The following is a 20018-nucleotide window of genomic DNA, read 5'->3' on the forward strand; positions in this document are numbered from 1 at the left end:
CAGGGGTCCTCCATCCCAATGAGGTCCATGAGGTCCTTGGCAGCAGTGTGACTGCCAGAGATTCAGGTAGTTATCACAGCATATTCACCACCAATGTACCCACGGGATGGGTAGGGAACAGAGGTCACCTCTGCCTTAGACTCTAAGGGCCTCATTACGACCCAGGCGGAAAACCATGGTGCTAATAGCACCATGGTCCATACCGGTAACTTACCGACTCCGCCATGGAGAAAGGGGGAATTACCACCCCATTACAAGGTTGGTGGGGCGGTAATTCCCCCTTCCTCCATGGCCCTTCCCCATTCCCATTTTTGCCCCATAGGGCTCAATGGGAATGGGGAAGGCACTAAGTACGGTACCGCAAATTGCTGTACCGTACTTAGCACCAAGGTCCCTTTGCGGGTCCCTACTTTAACGGCTCGTGTAGACCAGCCGTTAAGGTCGGGTCCCGCAAAGGGACCTCCTGATCAGGTGCTAATGGGTTAACGGCACCGCAGCCTTTTACGGCGCCGTTAACCCATTAGCGCCAGGGTCATAATGAGGCCTTAAGTCTTTACCTCACTGGTGGAAGGCTCTGGAAAGCCAATTCTCCAAACAGAAGTCCAACAAAATTCTTCTGAGGTGTTTATTCCAAAGTAAATCTGAGAAGGAGTGGGGGACCCCTTCTTTGAAAGGCAGAAGCCCCCAACCTTCTTTAAAGGTGCAATTCCTGTTCTAGGAACAAGCAGGCTTTGCCTCATGACATCACACCCAAAGTGCTTTGTCCTAAAGGAAGTGGAGGGGACAGGAATGAAAAACAGAGGCACAGAGAATAAATTTGATGTGCCATCCTCCAGCTGTAAAGATCTCACTCTCTCTACACTAACCTGCCTTGTTCCCTTCTGCGGCACTGTGGTGTGAGGATACTCCTGTTGTGAATGGGTGTGGTCCTTTGATTCCTGTTTCCAAGACAGCTTCCTGTGCAGTGGATGTCTCTCTGGGGATGGTGTTACCTGACCTCACAAAGGAATAAAGAAAGGCAATCCCAAAGGCTACAGTTTTGCTACCAGTAGCAAAGGCAGCCTGTCTGGGGAGAATACACATCGTTGTGTTCACAGCTAATCTGGGCCCACAGGGTTCACACATGTGTGATATCAAACTTTTGTGCTGTAATAATTATGTGAAATACCCTCCGTCATGCCATAAGACAAGTATGGCTTATTTTTAAAGTTGTTTGTTTGTTTGTTTGTTTGTTTACTTATAGGGCGCCAGAAAACCCTTGGGTAGCTGGGCGCACAGAATAACAAGAATGCTTAGAACTTGGTTACAGGTTGCATATTACAGGTTGTTGGTAACATAAATTGTATACAGTAATTACATTATGTACATTCTATTCATGTAAGGGTGGAAAGGTAACAAATTATATACAGTAAATACATTATGTACATTTTACATGTAAGAGTGGAGGGGTACGTGTGTCATCAGAACACAATGCTCAGGGTCACCGGTTTCAGAGGTTGTTGCGTCGAAGCCAGGTGCGGGTATGGTACCTGAAGCTGTTGTAGGGCTGGTCCCTTCTTAGTTCAACTGGTAGGGCGTTCCAGTACTGGGCTGCTTGCACAGGGAAGCTATTACCGCCTGTTTTTTTTGTCGGAATCTAGGGGTTTGGCAGCAGAAAGAGTTGGCTGTTCTGGTTGGTCGTGCAGTGGTTTTTCTTGTTATTCTATCCCTAAGGTATGGGGGGGCTGCATTGTTCAGACATTTGAATGTTAGTGTGACAATTTTGAAGGTGATCCTATCGCTAATTTTAGCCATTTGCATTTTCTCCGTACATTCGAGATGTGCTCTCTAGCTGGGTGGTTCAGGGCCGTTCTGAGCGCATTGTTTTGTAGGGCTTGAAGTTTATTGATGATGTATTTATTTGTGCCTGCATAAAGTGCATTGCAGTAATCCAGTTTTGAGAGGATTAGTGCATTGGCTAGGATAATGCAGCTAGCTGGTGAGAGGAAGGATCTGCATGCTTTAATAAGTTTACCGGTATAGGCTGTGGATGAGGCCAGGGAGTTCTCTTGTTTCCTTAGGGTCAAAGTAGAGTCCAAATAGAAACCAGGGGTTTTCACCTCTTTGGCGACGGGGATTATATTGCCATCGATATTGAAGGAGCTGTAGTTGGAATCGAGTTCTTTTAGGTTGTTGGGTGAGCCTAGAATGAGGATCTCTGTTTTTTCGTCATTCAGGCAGAGGCCATGGGTTGCCATCCATGCCTGAATGAGGGTGTACATTTTGTTTACTAAAGCTGTATCTGTAGTGAAATTGCCGAAAGGGGGATGAGGATTTGGGTGTCGTCTGCATAATTTGTCTAGGTGACACCCAGTCTGTCCAATTTGTCGAATAGAGGTTTAGTGAAGATATTATACATCATTGGCGAGACACAAGAGCCCTGTGGGACTCCACATGTTGTCTGGATAGGGTCTGCAGAGTCTAAGGTGGTGAAGACTCGCATGCTTCTGTTGTCGAGAAAGGATTGGATCCAGGCTATGGCTTCACTTGAGAAGTGGGTGGCTGACGCTAGGTGTTTGCAGTGTACTGAGAGGTTCACTAGGTCAAAAGCCACCGACAGATCAAGGAGGAGTAGCATAGCTGTGTTTCCTTTATCATTGAGCTCGTCAATTTGGGCTTTGAGATCTATAAGGGCGGTCTCAGTGCCGTGTTGCGGTCTGAAGCCCTATTGACGAGTGCCGAGGAGTTGGTTGGTCTCCGGGTATTTTTGGATTTTGAGATAGGCCACTTTGTCAATTATCTTCAGGAGGAAAGGGACAGTAGTGATGGGCCTATAGTTGGTGGGGATGGAGGGGTCTAGGGTTTGTTTTTTAAGCATGGGGAGAACCCAGGACTCTTTTAAGCTACTTGGGACGGTTCTAGATGAGAAGGAGGCCTTGATGAGTTTAGTGACGAAGGGGGCAAGGTTTCTGGCGGCATTCTTGATTATCTGGGACAGGCAGTAATCGCCTTTGCAATTGGATGGCTTTAGTGAGGCAATGATTTTTTCAGTTTCATGAGTGGAAACTTTAGAGAATTTGAAGGGTGTTAGGCTAGGTTTGAGCTTGGGCGTGGGTGTGCTTGGAATTTCACTAAGAGGGAGTGAGGCTTTTTTTATAGCAATTTTTGATTGCAGTGTTTTTACTTTATTTGCGAGGGTATTTTGGATATTGGAACACCATTGCTTGTCTTTGGGTACGTTATCAGGTGGTGATATGGGGGATTCGAGTTCTCGCAAGATTGCGAATAGTTCCTTTGTATTGGAGCATGCTTTGGAAATTCGGTCGTTATAGACTTCTTTTTTAGCTTGGATGATTGCTTTCTTATCATTCGTAGTGCACAGTTTGAGTTTAAGTTTATTTTCAGCTGTAGGGGAGTGTTGCCATACATTTTCAAGCTTCCTTTTTTCCAGTCTCAGTTCTTTTAGATAGGGGGTTAACCAAATATTAAGGTGGGATTGATGTTTACTTTTACAGTTTTTCAGTGGGGCGATGGTGTCCATGGCTGTGGCCATGGTGTTGTTGTATATTTTAACCATGGTGTCTGGGTCAGAATCAAATGGCAAGGCATTGATGGTTGGGAGGAGCAGGGGTAGGATATTGTCTGGTGTGATGTTTTTTCTGGATCTAGTAGGAACACATGGTGCCATTGTTTTTTCAATTCTGGGCATCTTGTTAAGTGTTAAGTAGAAATTGATGAGGAAGTGGTCAGTCCGAGGCTGGGGTGTAATATTTGTGACAGTAGTAGGGCAGTTGGAAGTGGCTACCCAGTCTAGTATTCTCCCTTTGTCGTGGGTTGGGGTGAGGACTTTTTGAGTGAGGCCATGCCCTTCAAGCCTGGTAGCGATTGCTTGCGCTTGTTTGTCATTTGGGTCGTTAAGACCTAGGTTAAGGTCGCCAAGGATCATTGACTGGGATGACTTTTTTGTGTTGCCCGCTAAGAGGCTGGATAATTCCTCTTTGAAAAGGCCTAAGGGCCCTGGTGGCCTGTAAATGAGATAAATAGTTAGGGTTTGGCATGGGGATATCGGTAATTTAGCAGCCAGTAGTTCACATGATTTTAAGGTGGGCAGTGTTGTTAACCTTACATTTAGGTTGGTTTTGGCGATGATGGCTAAGCCACCACCTCTGGCGTTAGGGCGGTCTAGTCTTAGTAGTTGGTACTCTTTGGGTATTGCTAGGGAGAGGGTTGGACCTGCTGCGTCATGTAGCCAGGTTTCTGTGACTGCTAGGAGGTCAAGGTTATCTAAGGTAAGGAGGTCGACTATTTCAGTGGCGTGGGCCACGACTGATCTAGCATTGATCAGTGCTCCTGTTATGGAGGTTGTTTTAGGTAGACAGGTTTAGGTTGCGTTGAGCTCCTAGTCTGGTTTTTGGGTCTGGTACGCTGGTTCAAATAGGCGTTGCTAGGTAACTGCAGTTCGTAGAGGGTGGAGAGTCTAGCGCGAAGCCTAGAGTTTCTGTGGAGAGTTGGGCAGGGTGCATGTTTAAATTGGTCCATAGTTGCCAGTATAAACTGTAATAACAGCAGTGGGGCGTATGTTAATAGGGTAGTGCTAAAATGCATTCTGTTAGAGTTGAGGATATAGTACTATATAATGTGTCGTATAGATAAGTGGGTTGAGAGCACAGGATCCTAAGGCTGGCACAGTAGGCGGTCACTCGATTAGGGCACAGTGGACTAGGATAAGGCTAAAACAACTATTTAGAGGTTCTAACTTCGTTACTGGGCTAGTCAATAGTCTAGGCAATAGGCTAGGCAATAGTCAGAGTCAAGTGCTGTAGTCACAGATTGTAGTGGGCAATACAATGTGCTAACATGCATATGTTCACAGTGGTAAGTAAGCCTGGTAAGGAGCATGGTAAAATGTGGCCTACGGACAGCAAGAGGCACAGTCAAGAGGGCAAATGTGGACTATAAGCGACCATAGGTACACTCAAAATGGCAGATGTGGCCTAGGACAGAGCAACATAGGCATATCATATAGTTCAGCTGTGTGAGTGCAGAAAAACAGTTCTAGCAGGGGGGCTAGATGCGGTTTTGCCAAATGTACTACAGGATACAGCAGTTTCAGCACAGCAGGCAAGTCATACAGTTTGGCTAGCAGAATACTGGGAGGCAGTTCTAGCAGAGGTGCTAAATGCGGTTTGCCAAATGTTCAACAAAATACAGTTTCATCACGTGTATACAAGGTAGGCATAATATGCAATTAGGTTACAGTGAATATTATGATGAGAAACTTTACTCGGATAGGCTAGGTGGGAGGCAGTGCTAGGCTAGATGCTGATTATAATAGAGAGGCATTGCGCTTTGCTCAAGCTACAATCACGGTGGGCAATATTGTGGCTCGCACACACTAAGTTACACCTTTACAGTTCTTTCTAATGAACGGATATGAGGACAAGCATAAGGTACAGAGCAAACCTAAACTCTACTGGAGCATAGATTCTACTAATATACCAATAGATAGCACAGGTAGATACTGGAGCATAGGTAAAAGAAGGCAGTGTAGCGCAAGTAATCAATAATAGAATTGCTAGACTTACAGCGTCATGTTTGTATCAAAGAGTCAGTGGCAGTTAGTCTTGGTGAGGGCTCAGTACATGGTGCTGATGGTCACAGGGGTAGTGGACCAGAAAAAGGGCAGAGGTTCTGGGTGAACTGCGAGAAAGGCTGGGACAGGCTAGGACAGGTATTGGCCTTGTTTCCCTGGGCCTTGGTAGGAGTGGGCCGGCTTCGCTTACCGGCTCATGATAGGTAGCTAAGATCATATCAATAGCCAATCGGTGCTCAGCATACTCTGCTGGGCTCAGTTAAGCAATGGAGGTCAGTGAAAGATTGCAGGCGGCCATCTTTGAAGGTGCAAAACTCCTCATGGTGGGTAAGGGTGGCAATGGGTCTCAGGCAGCTGTTGGCATCTAGATCACAGCATAGAGGCTGCAAATATTTTCTTGCAGTTGTATCTGCACTGGGGCACTAAACTCACAATTATATCTTTTTGGTACAGGAGTGCATGGCCTACAGAGACTTGGCTTTCACTGCAACTGTTAGATGGGCACCTGCTCTGTGCCAATGGAGACCAGGTGCTGCAGATGAGGTTACTGATGCAGCAGGGCACAGGTGTACACTATGCCTTTGGCTTGGAGCTTATGAAAGGGGAATCTGATCATCAGATTTCACTTTCAAAAATAGAATTACCCACATGATTGTATGGCAATCTTTCACATTCTGCCGATGCAGAGACAGAACCCTGCTCCAACCACGTTAGCCGTATGGCCCACTCCACTTTGTCCCTCTTCCCTCTGCCACCCAAGCAGCAGCAAATAATGTGGTGCCAGTCAGTAGCCCAAACGTAGTCATAGGCTATTCCATTTGTTTTCTTTTTTATGCTCCCCGAAGCACCTCAACCCACCACCCCCTTGCTTCAGAGATCATGCACCGCTACATGGTGTCATCAGAGGAACATGGCACGCTCTGCTATTTTTTTGTAGGTTGTCTTTTTGTCATTTACCTCCAAGGCCACCATGGCACGTTACACCCAACCACCCACATCAACCCCACTCTTCCCCACCACATCGTACCCCCACCCCACTACTTTACAACGTTATCTCACTTCTATACCCCACCATACTATTAACATAACCACTGTACCCCACCTGCTCTACACAATGTCACCACCCCACTCTTCCACCCACCACACTGCTTGATTTCATCTACCCCATTACAATACTCTGACCACACTTTACCCCATCCACTCTACCCCACATGACCACCCCATTTCTCAACATTAATTATTCATTCCCACTGACTCTACCCTGATTATATCCAACCTCCACCCCACTCTACCATACCTCCTCTGCTCTACCAGCTCTATCCCACCTCTCCCCCAATCTACCCCACCTCACCTCACTCTATGCAAACTCACTCAACTCTCACCCACTCAATCCACACTATACATACTGCCCTGCACCAGTAACCTACCCCACCACACTACTTGACCCCACCTGTCCCACCTACTCACCCTACCTCAGTACTCTACCCCATAGTCTAACCAACTAATCCAGTCCAGTACTACAACTTACCTCTCTACCAGACCTCACTACTCTACTCTATACCTCCATCTACCCCACCCACTCTCCTTCTTATCCCCTGTTCCACTTTTTCATCTGCCTCCACCCCACTCTTACCCAACACACCCTAACCCCCACTCTACCTTTGTCCCCCCACTGCACTCCAATCTATTCCTGCTCATCTTGCTCTACCATCATTCATCTCATTTTACTACCACTGACCTTACTCTAAACCCACTATACCGTATTCCACTCTACCTTCACCCCACTACTTTACCCCAAAACCTAATCTCTGCTCCACCCTATGACTCTAACCCACCCAAACACTCTACTACTCTACCAGACCCATTCAACGTAACTTCACCTTAACCTACCCAATTCAACCCCACTCTATTCTACACCACGCACTGTACATAACCTCACCTCACATTGAATACACTCTCCTTGGTTGATAACACATTGTCCACTGAGGAGTTCCTGCTTACAGGTACAAGTATTATGCAAGCTTTATGTTCTAGGTTCGCTCCAAAAAAACCTATGGAAAAAAGGATTTCCAAACCTTGGTTTACACAGAACCGGATATATTTACGTAAACAGTTCAGTTCGACAGGGAAAAAATGGCTAAAGGTTCATAAAGAAGCTAACAGTACTAATGCCAAAAAAGCACTTTTTACTTATGAAAAGGCTTTTTATTTTTAGGCAAAACTGATTTTTTTCCAAAAAGAAATTAGCGCAGCAGGTAACCATTCAAGAGAAATCTTTTCGATCATCTCTAAATTTAATCATCCCAATAGCAATATTTTGTCTATTACTTCTTCACTGGCAGAGGCTAATGAATTTAATCAATTCTTTGTTAATAAAATTGCTACAATTATGAATAATATTGCAGCCACAAACCCAGCTCTGTTTACTGCTGGGCAATTAGATGCAGGTCCAGATACTAGAGATCAGGATCAAGCTACTCATCTTTCAAAAGAATTTGATTTTCACCATGTGTCGTTGGACACTATTTGTACACTCATGAAGAACTTGAAACCCACCAATGGCTGTCTGTTTCCCTTACCGGCAGTTGCAGCTAAGCGTATGGCAGAGGAAATTTCTCCTTTTGGTACTGTTTTCGTAAATAAATCATTAGACCAAGGCGTAGTACCACAGTTGCTTACATAAACTACACTTACTCCCTTGTTAAAGAAATCCAATCTGGACCCTTTAGTTCTCCAGAACTACCGTCCTATTGCGGGAATTCCTTGGCCAGGGAAGATATTGGAAAAAGTGGTAACCCAACAATTACAGGTATTTGTTGAAGAAGAGTTACTTCTAGATCCCCTACAGTCTGGGTTTTGTCCAAAGTTTGGTTCGGAGACAGCCTTGTTGGCAGTCTACGATGAACTGTTGAGGTTGGCGGATCAGGGCACGCTTTCACTTTTTGTGATGCTTGACCTATCAGCCACCTTCGATACAGTCAATCATACCATTCTTCTGGACAGACTAAGGACAGTTGGGAAGTTCTCTAAACACGCTATTCATTGGTTTACATTATTCTGAAGAAAGGTCAACAATGTGTCAGACTGGGAGCTTTCACATCTCACCCCAATACGGTTGAATGTGGGGTGTCACAGGAGTTGTCACTGTCTCCTCTTCTTTTTCATTTGTATCTCTGATTGGTTATGGAGATTCTGAGACGACATGGAATAAGGTTTCAATCTTATGCTGACGAAACTCGGATTTTCATCACAATTGATAAAGCCAAGGATACTTTTGCCAAGATCAGTAAATGCCTTCAAGAAATTAGTGATTGGATGGCCTCGAGTCAACTACTACTGAATGCATCCAAGACAGAGTTTACTTTGTTTGGCCCAGAACATCTGACAGCCAACATAAAAAAGTTGTCACTTCCAAAGTTATTGAGAGTGGACCTAAAGTTTTCTACTAAAGTCAAAAACCTTGGCTGGATTGTCACGACCTTAGTCTCAGGCCAAGGAACTCTGGCTCTCTGGCCCTCGACAAAGTATTTTAACAAGACCCGAAGGGCCCTATTTTGCCCCTCTCAGGGCCCTTGGTGTCAGTCCTGGCACCGTTCGCATCAGGCTCACATGGCAGTTGCAGGTTTCAATGGGCAATGGACTAACATGGCTGCCCCCACAAGGACCAATGGGGAACTGTAACTAGCAGTGTAGCATCCAGGGCGCGGCCACCCCGAAGGCACCTGGAATACCTGCTGGTTATTTAAAATACACCCGACTCGAGGCACGCGCTTTGCGTTATTCTGCTCTAGCAGCGTGAAGTTCACCGGGTCCTGCTCAGCATCTTGGCCTGCACGGGCGAGAGAAGACAAAGAACCACAGTCATCCTTACCTGCCCAGCTTCAGCACCTTCCTCCATCCATCCGGAGTCTTCTTGGACATCATTATCTTCCTCCAGCAACATCCCTGAGAAGAAGAACAAGAATAAAGACATCAAGTAAGCTTACTTACCAAGCTCTTCTGGAAGGCCTTCGCCACTCGAACATCGTCCACCGTCGACTGGTCCCGTTCAATCACTGCTTCCAGGATTTCTCCCGCGACCTGCAAGGAACAACAGAACAGGTTAGACAACTTTCCAGGATGCTCTCAGTGCAGCGTTTTGCGCACCCTTTACCTTATCAAGCTCTGCCACCAGTATCAGCTCGTTCCACCATCATCCCTTCAGCACCTGCAAGAAGGAAGGAGAAGGTTATTCGGAACAATTACAATTACAGACATTTATTCTTAACACAAAAGCCTTACCTGAAAAGTGGAGTCGCAGCTGGTCTGGACTCCAGGCCCACACCAGTGAAGTAACTCGGAGGAACGGTGCCCGGCGACAACGCGCCCCTGCCTAGAACGGCAGGACGGAGAGCGCACCTTAACGAAAACAAAGGTGAGAGATGTCCCAAGGGGAAGCGCAAGGGGAACACCAGGAGGTGGTTCTCGAGGGAAGGAGTAGTAGCTAAAATCCACCTCCTGTCTTCTAGAACTGACCCCTGGCAGCAAAAACCCTGGAGAAGGTGCAGTGTTCCCAGAAGCATCCCTGACCAGTCGAGCAGCGTCCCTGTGGATACAAGGTGAGCGTTACAGGATTTGGCAGGATTTGGCAGGACAACCTGGGAACTGAAAGCCAGGTCGGGGCCAAGTGAAGGCTATTTTCTACTCCTTAAGACTTCTCCATCAAACCCTCCCTTATATTCCTGAAGAGGATCACGCCTTGGTAGTGGGAGCACTCACAAATGTCCACTTAGACTACTGTAATAGTCAATTGATGGGCATTCCAAAAAAACAACTCTGCAGACTCCAAAGAGCACAGAATACAGCAGGTAGGCTGATCTATGGACTAAATAAAACTACTCAAGTGTCCCCCTCATGTTGTTTACTTCATTGGTTATCGGTTGAGGATCACATTAAATTCAAGGTAGCATGTCTGGTGTTTAAATGCTTGAATAATCTTGCCTCAGACTACTTGAAAGACATGTTTAAACATTATCAACCATCCAGATGTCTATGCTCAAGGGAACATGCATTGTTAGCTATCCCCTCGTCTTCATGTGTGTCGAGAGGAGATAGAAGGTTTGCTGTATTTGGTCCAAGACTCTGGAACAGTTTACCTAGGGAAATTAATCATTGGACTCATTGTTTAAGTTCCGCAAGGCCCTTAAAACCCTTCTGTTTAAATGAAGAAGATTTTCTATGACAGTTCAGAAATGTGTTGCTCTTGGAAGAAATATAGGTATTATTGTAGTCCTGCATAATCTTTCTGCATAAAGTCATTAGCGCCATTATACGGTTTAAATTGTTCAAAATCAAAATCAAACTCAAATCACCCCACCCTACCCCCACCTCACTTCTCATTTCCACCCCACTACTCTAAACCATATCATCATCCTTCCTTTGACTACTGTACACCATTTCCACCAGTCTACTGAACCTTCACCCCTCTACTCCACCTCACCACACTCCACAATACCCTACTAATCTACCCCATAGCACAACTCTACCCTGCATCACCACTCTATTCCACCACACCTTACCCTATCCCTCACCTCAACACACTCTACTCCCCCCTACACTCACACACCACATTACCTGACTCGACTACTGTATCCCACTTATCTACCCCATCCCACAACTCTATCCCAGTACACCATACACCACTATACTACTCCACCCTACTGTAGCACAAACTACTACTCTACTTCACCACTCTACCCCACCCATATATATTACTCCCTCTACACCACCTACTCTACACCCACTCTCTCTACACCACTGCACAACTCCACTCTGCTCACTCTCACTCCGCCTTACACCACATTACCCCTCTCACTCCCCTCCACCACTCTACTCTATTCCATTCAACACCACTCCACCCCTACCCACTTTACCCCCACTTTACTGATACCCCACCCACTTTACCCCACCATGCCTCTCTATCGCAACCCACTGCTCATTGCCACTCAACCATTCGTCCAACACCACAGCACATTTTCCTACCACACCACCATAACGTACATCCCTCCAATGTACCCCACTCCATTTCTCTACCTTATCCCTAAAATCTACCCAAACCCACCCCACTTTTCTACCCTATCCCTCAATTCTACCCAACCCTACCCCACTACTCTAACCCACTAATCTACATTACCTCACCACTATACCCCACCACACTAATTCACCACAGCTCTTCCCATCTACACCACTTCAACCCACTATACCTCTACCTAAGATTCTCCCACTATGCTCCCAATCCCAATTCTCTGCCACGCCACATTTCCCCACCCCACTTATTTACCCATCTTCTCTTCTCCACCGCATTCCCCATTACCTCGCACCTGAATACACAACCCTGCCCCACCATTGTATCCCATGCCACCTCTTTAACCCACCATTGTATGTAACCATAATGCTCTGCCCTCTCTATCCCCTCCCATTCCACCTTTACAGACCATACTTGACCACACTCTATCCTCACCTTACCCAACTTCACCCCATTCTATCAACACCCACCCCTAGACCAGCACCCACCCAACTCTCCCCACACACTCCACTCTACATCAACCTACTCTAGCCCACCTCACGGCACTCTACTCTACCCTACCCCAGCCCACTGTCCCCAACCCCCACTCTACCCCCTTCTCTACTCTATCCCAACACACTCCACCTCACTCCACTATACCTCTACCATCCTATTCCAACCCCCACACCAGTCAACAATGACCTCCACCCAATTCTAGCCCTACCCAAGTATACCTCTACACACTCTTGAGAACCACACTAAACCCTTACTCACTCAACTTTACCCGACTCTACCCCTCCTTAATTATCTACCCAACTGCACTATTGTACCCGACTATCCAACCACACCCCACCAGTCTACCCCTCCATACCACTCAAGTCCGCACCAATCTACCCCCATTCACTCTACCTCACTAACTACTTAGTCCACCCTACTGCTCTTCCTTCCGTACCCACATCTACTCTACCCCATCCCGCTCTACCACATCCATCTTTACTTTAAAGTTTTCAAACATGTCTGCAATTTATTGTTTGCTGATATGCAACATTAGTAGTACACATAGTAAAAAGACTTCCGTAATCCACAATGAAGAGAAGACTATCTACTGTGTCTATTAGTAATTGTATGTGTCTGCAAACATGTTTGCACTTAAAGGTTAAGTAGATCACACATATGGACTGCATTGTTACCAAGAAAAGTAACATGCATTAACTGCAAACACCAAAACGATTGGCTTGGTCAATCCATGTCTGTTTGGTACCAGAAGACCATGTATTTCCTTGATCCATTTTTCTATGTGGCATGTCTGGTGCCATTCCACTTCTCATGCCTTTTGTAGCTTAACATCATTGGCGTTTGCCATTTATATATTTGTTGCCATTTTGTTTTAGTTAACCTTCCATTTTGCTTTAACTTACATGTTGTGCCAAAGATCTTGACATTCATGCTCGTGTCTAACCAGGTCTTTGGTATTCAGCGTTAATACTCTGCTGACATGTCAAGATTCTTATAAATCGATGTGTCATTCGTAATTAGAAAAGGCTAAATGCAAGTTCCCAATCCTTGGTTACTTCTTGTATCTCTTTTGAACAGTCCTATTGCACCTGATTCGGCTGCAAAATAGTACCAACCAACATAGCTCTAATTAAAGATCTATCTCGTGATAAAGTAATTGCTGGAAATCCAAATGAAAGTAGACAGTACCTATTGAAGGCAAATGAACATAATTACTTTGATCTTACCATTTGCAACTGATATTGCAAGCTTTCTTAATGACTGTTGTCAAGCCTAAGTGACTGCACATTGATTTATCATCATGTTTAGAAAGATGCCTTGCTGTTATCCTCTAAGACTAAAACTGACACTTTAACAGTAGTTTTTATTTCAGGAATAGCAGTGCAGCTGGGGTAAAAGGCATCCGAACTTATATATTGCAAAGAAGGCCGAGAAGACCCAGGGGATCATTCTGATCACAGGCATGTGTCCGTGGGAAGAACCTGACTGCCTGCAGGGACGGGATTGTGCACACTGTGCTGCTGTCCAAAGGTTCCCGCTGGGGCAGAACACCACCAATGCTGTGCTATGAAAAATGTTTCTGGGTGTAGTGGCTATGAAATGGGAGTGGGGACATGGAGAAGGAAGGGAGGTGTTGAGGAATGCCGCCCCTCCCAAAATGATATGTGTATAGTACGACGAGATGGAAGAAAAATCCTTGAAAAATGTATGCCCATATAAAGAGGGCAACTGATGCAGAAGTGTGCAGTGGTGCACCACATTGACAGATAAACAAGGTAAGCACTGCTTGGCCTGATGTGGTGGTTGGTGACGTTGTAATGAGGAATGAAAAAAGGGCCCCAAACTTGCTGAGACTCCAGAGTTCTCTTATGTCTTATGCCCAATTTATTTATTTTATTTACTGGGTATTTATAATGTGCCTATACCCAATGTGTTTCGAGGCACAACAAGAGAAAGGAGGGGGGGAGCAGAGAATACAAGACAAAAAGCGATCCTACCAGGCCCTGTAACATTCGGATCGTGCAAGTGCAGTAAAGAGAAATGAACGGGAGAGGGAAGCACAAGGCAGTCAACTGCGATGGCTGCACCCAATACGAATAACTTCTGCACCACCTCCACCATGACATGCCTTTAATTTGTAATAGAGAAGTTCACTTCCTTGACCTCAAAATCCAACATCAGTTAAAGAAGGTGAAATGCAGCCTTTTTCGCAAGCCTAGTGATAGTAACACCTTATTGCACTTCTCTAGTGATCATCCTCAACATCTCATGGAAAATTTACACTATGGACAATAACTCTGCATCCAGAGGAACAGCACAGCCCTGGAGGATTTCTACAGCCATGCAAACGACTTAGACCCAAGATTCAAACAAAGAGGCTATCCCAGCAAATTTCTCAGCAGGTCTAAAAAACGGGCAAGATTCACAGTTAGAGACAACTTACTTATTCCTAAAGTGCCTCCTAATGTGGAGCAGGAAGAGAGCAAGATGACATGTGTGATCACACATGGCCTCCATACCTTTCAAGTTAAGAAATTAATCACAAAATACTGGCCTTTGGCAAAACTTTGTCTACCAGATTAACCCATACCCAGATTTGCTTTCAAACGAGCACACAATCTGAGAGACCAACTATTACATTCAAAATTCTCTATACCCAAATCCAGGACAGGTGCCTGGAATCTATGCAGAGCCACTGAAAATGTCCCATTTGGGAACTGCATAGCCTGCACTTTCACCAAATACATTACATCTTTTACTATCGGAGACCGCGTTTGGAGTTTGTTCAACTTGACCAATTGCAAAACAAAACAGGTGGTCTCCTACATTGAGTGCCCTTGTGATTCATATACCTTGGTCAAACCATTAGACTTATCCACATCTGGATATCTGAACGCAGGTCTTAAATCTGTTGCAAAAACTCCACAGCACCTCTGGTCAACCATTGTATTGAACACCAACACTCACCAAATGATATTATATGGTGGGTGCTCTAGAAAGTGAAAGACTCACCCGATTTAACGAGGAGCCTCTTAACAAAAGAAACCAGTTGGATCCACAGATCAGACTCATATTGACATGGTCTGAATGAAGAATTCCATCCTTTACCATGAACTGGTGAATCTCACTGGCCCCTTCAGAGAATCTGTCTACTTAATGAAGGACCTTACTTCACACAACAACACTGAGTGCAGGTAAATGCTAGTGCCATTACGGGATGCACCCCACTTGCATTATGGACTAAAGCAACAATTAAGTCTATGTAGCCTCACATATACCCACTATCTATAGTAAACGTGTTTTATTTCCTCAGCCCTGGGTATACCCCATGACCCCAGCCACACAGCAATGTGAAATGAGAGTATATATGATCCTTATACTTTTGCCTCAGGAAATCCTTCCATTCTTTGATTCCAAATTGGTTTTACATTGGAATCTCCCACATCTTTAGACTGGGTAAAAATCAGCAATAATTGTGAACTTGTTCACCTTATCTGTGCCTCAGGAAGCACTCTGCTCATTCAAACTTGGTTTCATACTGCATCCTCAACAGGTGGTTTTACCTGCGTGACAATTTTCTCCCGTTTAAAAAAAAATAATTAGTAGAGTGTGCTCAACATCACCATTATTTTCTATAGATCACAAGCAGGTTTTTTTTGCTGACACGCGTGATACATAGGAACTGGTGCTATGGTTGCCATGGTGTAATAGAGCCATAAGCAGTTTTGAAAATGGTATTGGTGGAATAGAAGTTTGTTCCACTTTTAGCAGGTGAGACTCAGGATGTTGATTCTTCAGATAATGTGTATACCCCGTATATCTAAAGAGCTCTTCACTGATATATATTCAAATGCTCTATTTTCAGTAGGATCTTTCATCTCATGACAGGATAGTTATCCAGTTTTGTGAACACAGAATCAGAACACAGAATTTAAACATTCCTAGAAGAAGTATCTTCGCACACTCAAATAAAGGTATGCTTATGACTTTGTGAAACTATGTCTTGAGTTGTTTAGACACAGTGACACAGCAGTACATGATTAGAAGTGATACTAGATACCTAGTACTAGGACACAGGAATAGCAACTGAACTCACTGTAACTTAAGCTGTTGTGTTTTTAGTATACAAAGAAATTTCACTTTGATGGTAGGAAATTGTTTTGAATTAGAGGCGTTAGCCCTATACATATCACTTTCCTAGATGCTATAGTGGGCATTGTACTCATTAATCTATCACACCAATGGATCTTCTCTAGCAATTCTTTACAAATTGTGCGTATATTTCTTTGATTGAATGTGACTTACCTATGGTTTCTAATGTCAGATTGTGCTTTTCCTAATCTCTAAGTACTGAATTGTAAGGTAATATTCTTATAGACTTTTCATTTACATTGTTGCTTTACAGTTCAACTTTGGCTCAAGAAGAAGAGTTAGTTGTCTCGAAACGCATCAGCCGTTTACATTGAACTTCATACATGCATTGATGAAATTGTCCACACAAGCCGTTTATTTTGGACTCTGTGTCTGCAATGACGAAATTCTTCTCACATTAAATGAGTGTGTTTTTTATCAAATGAATAACCAGTATGTTGTTGACATTTATAATTTATGAGAGTAATAATTATCTTGAATAAGAGTATGGTTAACCGTCTTAAAGACAGGATAGTAATAGTGTGCAGGGGACGGGAGGTTTCCCACTTTTGGATCCTCTTCTTTTCTCTACATAAGAGGTTAGAGTACAGGCAGTTAAACAATTAAAATATTCAGGGTACACCATGTATGCATCAATCAATCCAAATGATTCCCCATACGGTGCTTCTATCTGCCCTGAGGAAGGCTTTTTTTACTGCTAACTTGTTGGCTACTGCCGAAACATGAGGCAGGATCCCAACTTCACTTTTCGAGTCATAATTAGACAATTTGTCCATAACAGAGAGATTAGCTCTCTCATTAATACTAGGAAGCAACCACTTCCTGCCACCTATTAGAACATTTCATGGTTTGTGAAACCTGGAACAATATTTAAATAAACTAATGTTAGGACAGTATTCAAAACCAACGAATGTTAGGAAATTGGACTCATCTCATTAAGTGACTGATTCTTTATTTAACATTATTAATGAAGTCTATGAGTTGCAACCGAAATATTTCGATAACTTTTCTTTATTGTTAAATCTATTTACAAGATATGTATGTCACAAGGCAAAAGGTAATTGAGTATTAATAATTTCTTCTGTTTAATTGGAAGCCAATAGCATCTTACTGTACATTTCCTTTTGATACAATTCTTTGATGTTTCACGTATTGTGTTATGTATTTTTGCTTAATTATTTTTTTCTTCTTTTTTTCTTCTTTGTCACTCATTACTTTTTTGAGTACTATTTTGGAATAAATCACACAACTACATGTGAACACAGGTTCTTTGCCCTTGTTTGCTTTGGTGTTAGCCAGTGCGAAATCTTCACAGATACTCGCAACCAGTAGGAAGAAATGTATTATTGCAAGTAGAAGTATTATATGCAGCGTGGACTATATATGTTTGATGACTATTACAGGACCCCTACCACTGCTACAAATCAGGTGCAGCCCTTCTTAGTTTTTGGTATTCATTTAATTTGGCCAGGTGTTTGCTTGACTAGGACAACTTCCACATTCCAGGAAACTGGAGACATGTTCCACAGAGCTGAATTTGTTTGCATCTCGGGATGCAGGCCATGTATCCAGAGGCGCATGATTAAAGAGCATGCCACAAATTGGGAAAGGTAAGGATGAATCAATAATGTAGAAAACATTTTCCACATCATTTTTCCTGCTTCCACCCATTGATTGCTTGACCTTTTTCATTTAATCTCCTTACATATGGGAAAGTCCCATGTGGGAGTGCAGCTAAGAGCAACTCCCAAAAAGAAGAATAAGACAGTTTTTCTAGTCGGATAAAAATTCTGGTATAATTGCTGTTAATTCCGGTACCTGCAATCTTACCGGACTGACAAAACACAAGTTTGCCAGTGGAGGCACTGATTTACCTCCAGCCAAGAGCTGGAGGTAAATCAGGCCCCTACTGGCAAATAAATGCCAGAATTACTGGAACCGGTATTATCAGTACCGTTAATTCCGACATTCCCCTCCATGGAGTCCTAAGGGGATCCATGGAATGAGGATTTACCACCATTTCTGCCACCTGTAATATACCGGTAATTCCAGGATATCAGGTGGCGGAAATGGTAGGGGCAATCGGCCGGTATCCCACCAGAATTACCGACAGGATACTGGCAAACTTGTAATAAGGCCAAAGACTTACTTTGATATTTATTTCTAATGTCATAAATAGATCATCACAAAAGCTATAATTGATTTTTATCAAGAAAGATAGTGCCAGTAAGCCACCATCAGCATCGCACTCATTATAGAGGATTTACAAATCGGAAATTGCAAGTTTAATTTTCACATGGTATAGACGGAAGAAAATTACTGGATTCTAGAAGTACTCCAGCTCCTACCTGCAGGCAGGACGCTGGCCTTACTTTTCTTACAGAAAAGGAACTGTGACAAAATTACTTCTGCTCTGCAGGTGTATAAGAATGAGTAGTGGCTAAATCGCCCACTCAGCCTCCACACCTCTAAAAACCAACAGTGATCACAATCATACAGGAAAAACAGGCATAGCTAAGTGATATACTCCTTTTCCTTTTGTTGTCACGTAGGCTGAGGGTAGGCATTACTCTCAGAAGGGATGTGAATTTGATCCAATAACAAGCCAAAGAAGCAATAGTAAAACAATTACCAAAAAAATAATTTCCAACAAAAGTTCTATAAAAATATACTTTAATTAAATAAATCACTTGCTCACTTATCCATTCAAAACACTATCAAAAACCCACCCATCTAAAGGAAAACAGAGACATGCAGAATATAACGAAGAAGACTCTGTATGGTTAGCATGGAGGGAAAACTCCCTAAGGCCAAGGATAATACTTGCATCTCTACTCTGGATAAGCTAGAGGGGTCATAGAGATGAAGCGGGTAGATTAAGGAAAAGGCTATAGCAGTAGTCTAGCCTAGAGAGAACCAGAGCTCTAGAGACATTGAGCTTCTGGTGGCAGTGAGGAAAGGAAGAATTCCTTTGAGAAGGTAGAATTGAAAGTGGGCCTTCTTGGCAAGGTCCAAAATGTGAGGCAGGAAGGAAAGAGAGGAGTTGAAGATGACTCCCAGGTTTCTGGCCTCAGAAGAAGCAGAAGGGAGAGAGCCCATAAAAGATGGCCAAATTCAGGGGAAGAAAGAGGGATCCCAATAGGTAGGATTTCAGTCTTGCTGGCATTGAGTCAGAGATTATTGAAAGTGCACCAGGACTGGATGGCAGAAAGGCAGTCAGGAATGATGGAGGAAGTGAGGAGAGGGTCAGAGGGAAGTTGAAAAAGAGTTGTGTGTCATCTGCTGAACACTGGGAGTTAGGTGAGAAGGTGGAGATGAGGTATGCAAGAGAGCCAATATTGTCCTGAATGCTTCTGGTAGAGCATGGGAAACTTGTTTTGTGGAGACCTTCATGGAGCGGACAACTCTGGTGACCTCATCAGGTGTGATAGGAGAGAAAGAGGTGAGAAAGGCAGAGGGAGGATGGGAGGCTGTAGGTGGCAGGGAGGTGGGCGAAGGGGGGATACAAGGGTGCTCAGGATGTCCTGTGTTTTCGCAGTGAAGAGAGTGGCCAATGCATTGCAGAGGGCCTGGGAGGGAAGAGGTGATGATGAGACTGTGGAAGGGCTGGCTAGTTCCCTGCAGATTGTAAAGAGTTCAGCCGTGTGGTTGGATGCACCAGAAATGCAAGCCTGGTTGTGGACCATTTTCTTGGTGCAGATGGAGAGTCTGTATTGTCTTTAGAGCAAGTGACAA

At 44.1% G+C, this 20018-nt stretch overlaps 1 protein-coding gene across 1 annotated transcript in view; it reads right to left on the minus strand.

Annotated features, from left to right (window-relative positions):
* GAD2 (glutamate decarboxylase 2) overlaps positions 1–20018 on the minus strand; it is a 742591-nt gene that overhangs the window by 518663 nt on the left and 203910 nt on the right. The window lies entirely within an intron of this gene.

The sequence above is a fragment of the Ambystoma mexicanum genome, chromosome 2q (genome assembly GCF_040938575.1).
Source record: "Ambystoma mexicanum isolate Mex_15411 chromosome 2q, UKY_AmexF1_1, whole genome shotgun sequence".
Taxonomy (NCBI): domain Eukaryota; kingdom Metazoa; phylum Chordata; class Amphibia; order Caudata; family Ambystomatidae; genus Ambystoma; species Ambystoma mexicanum.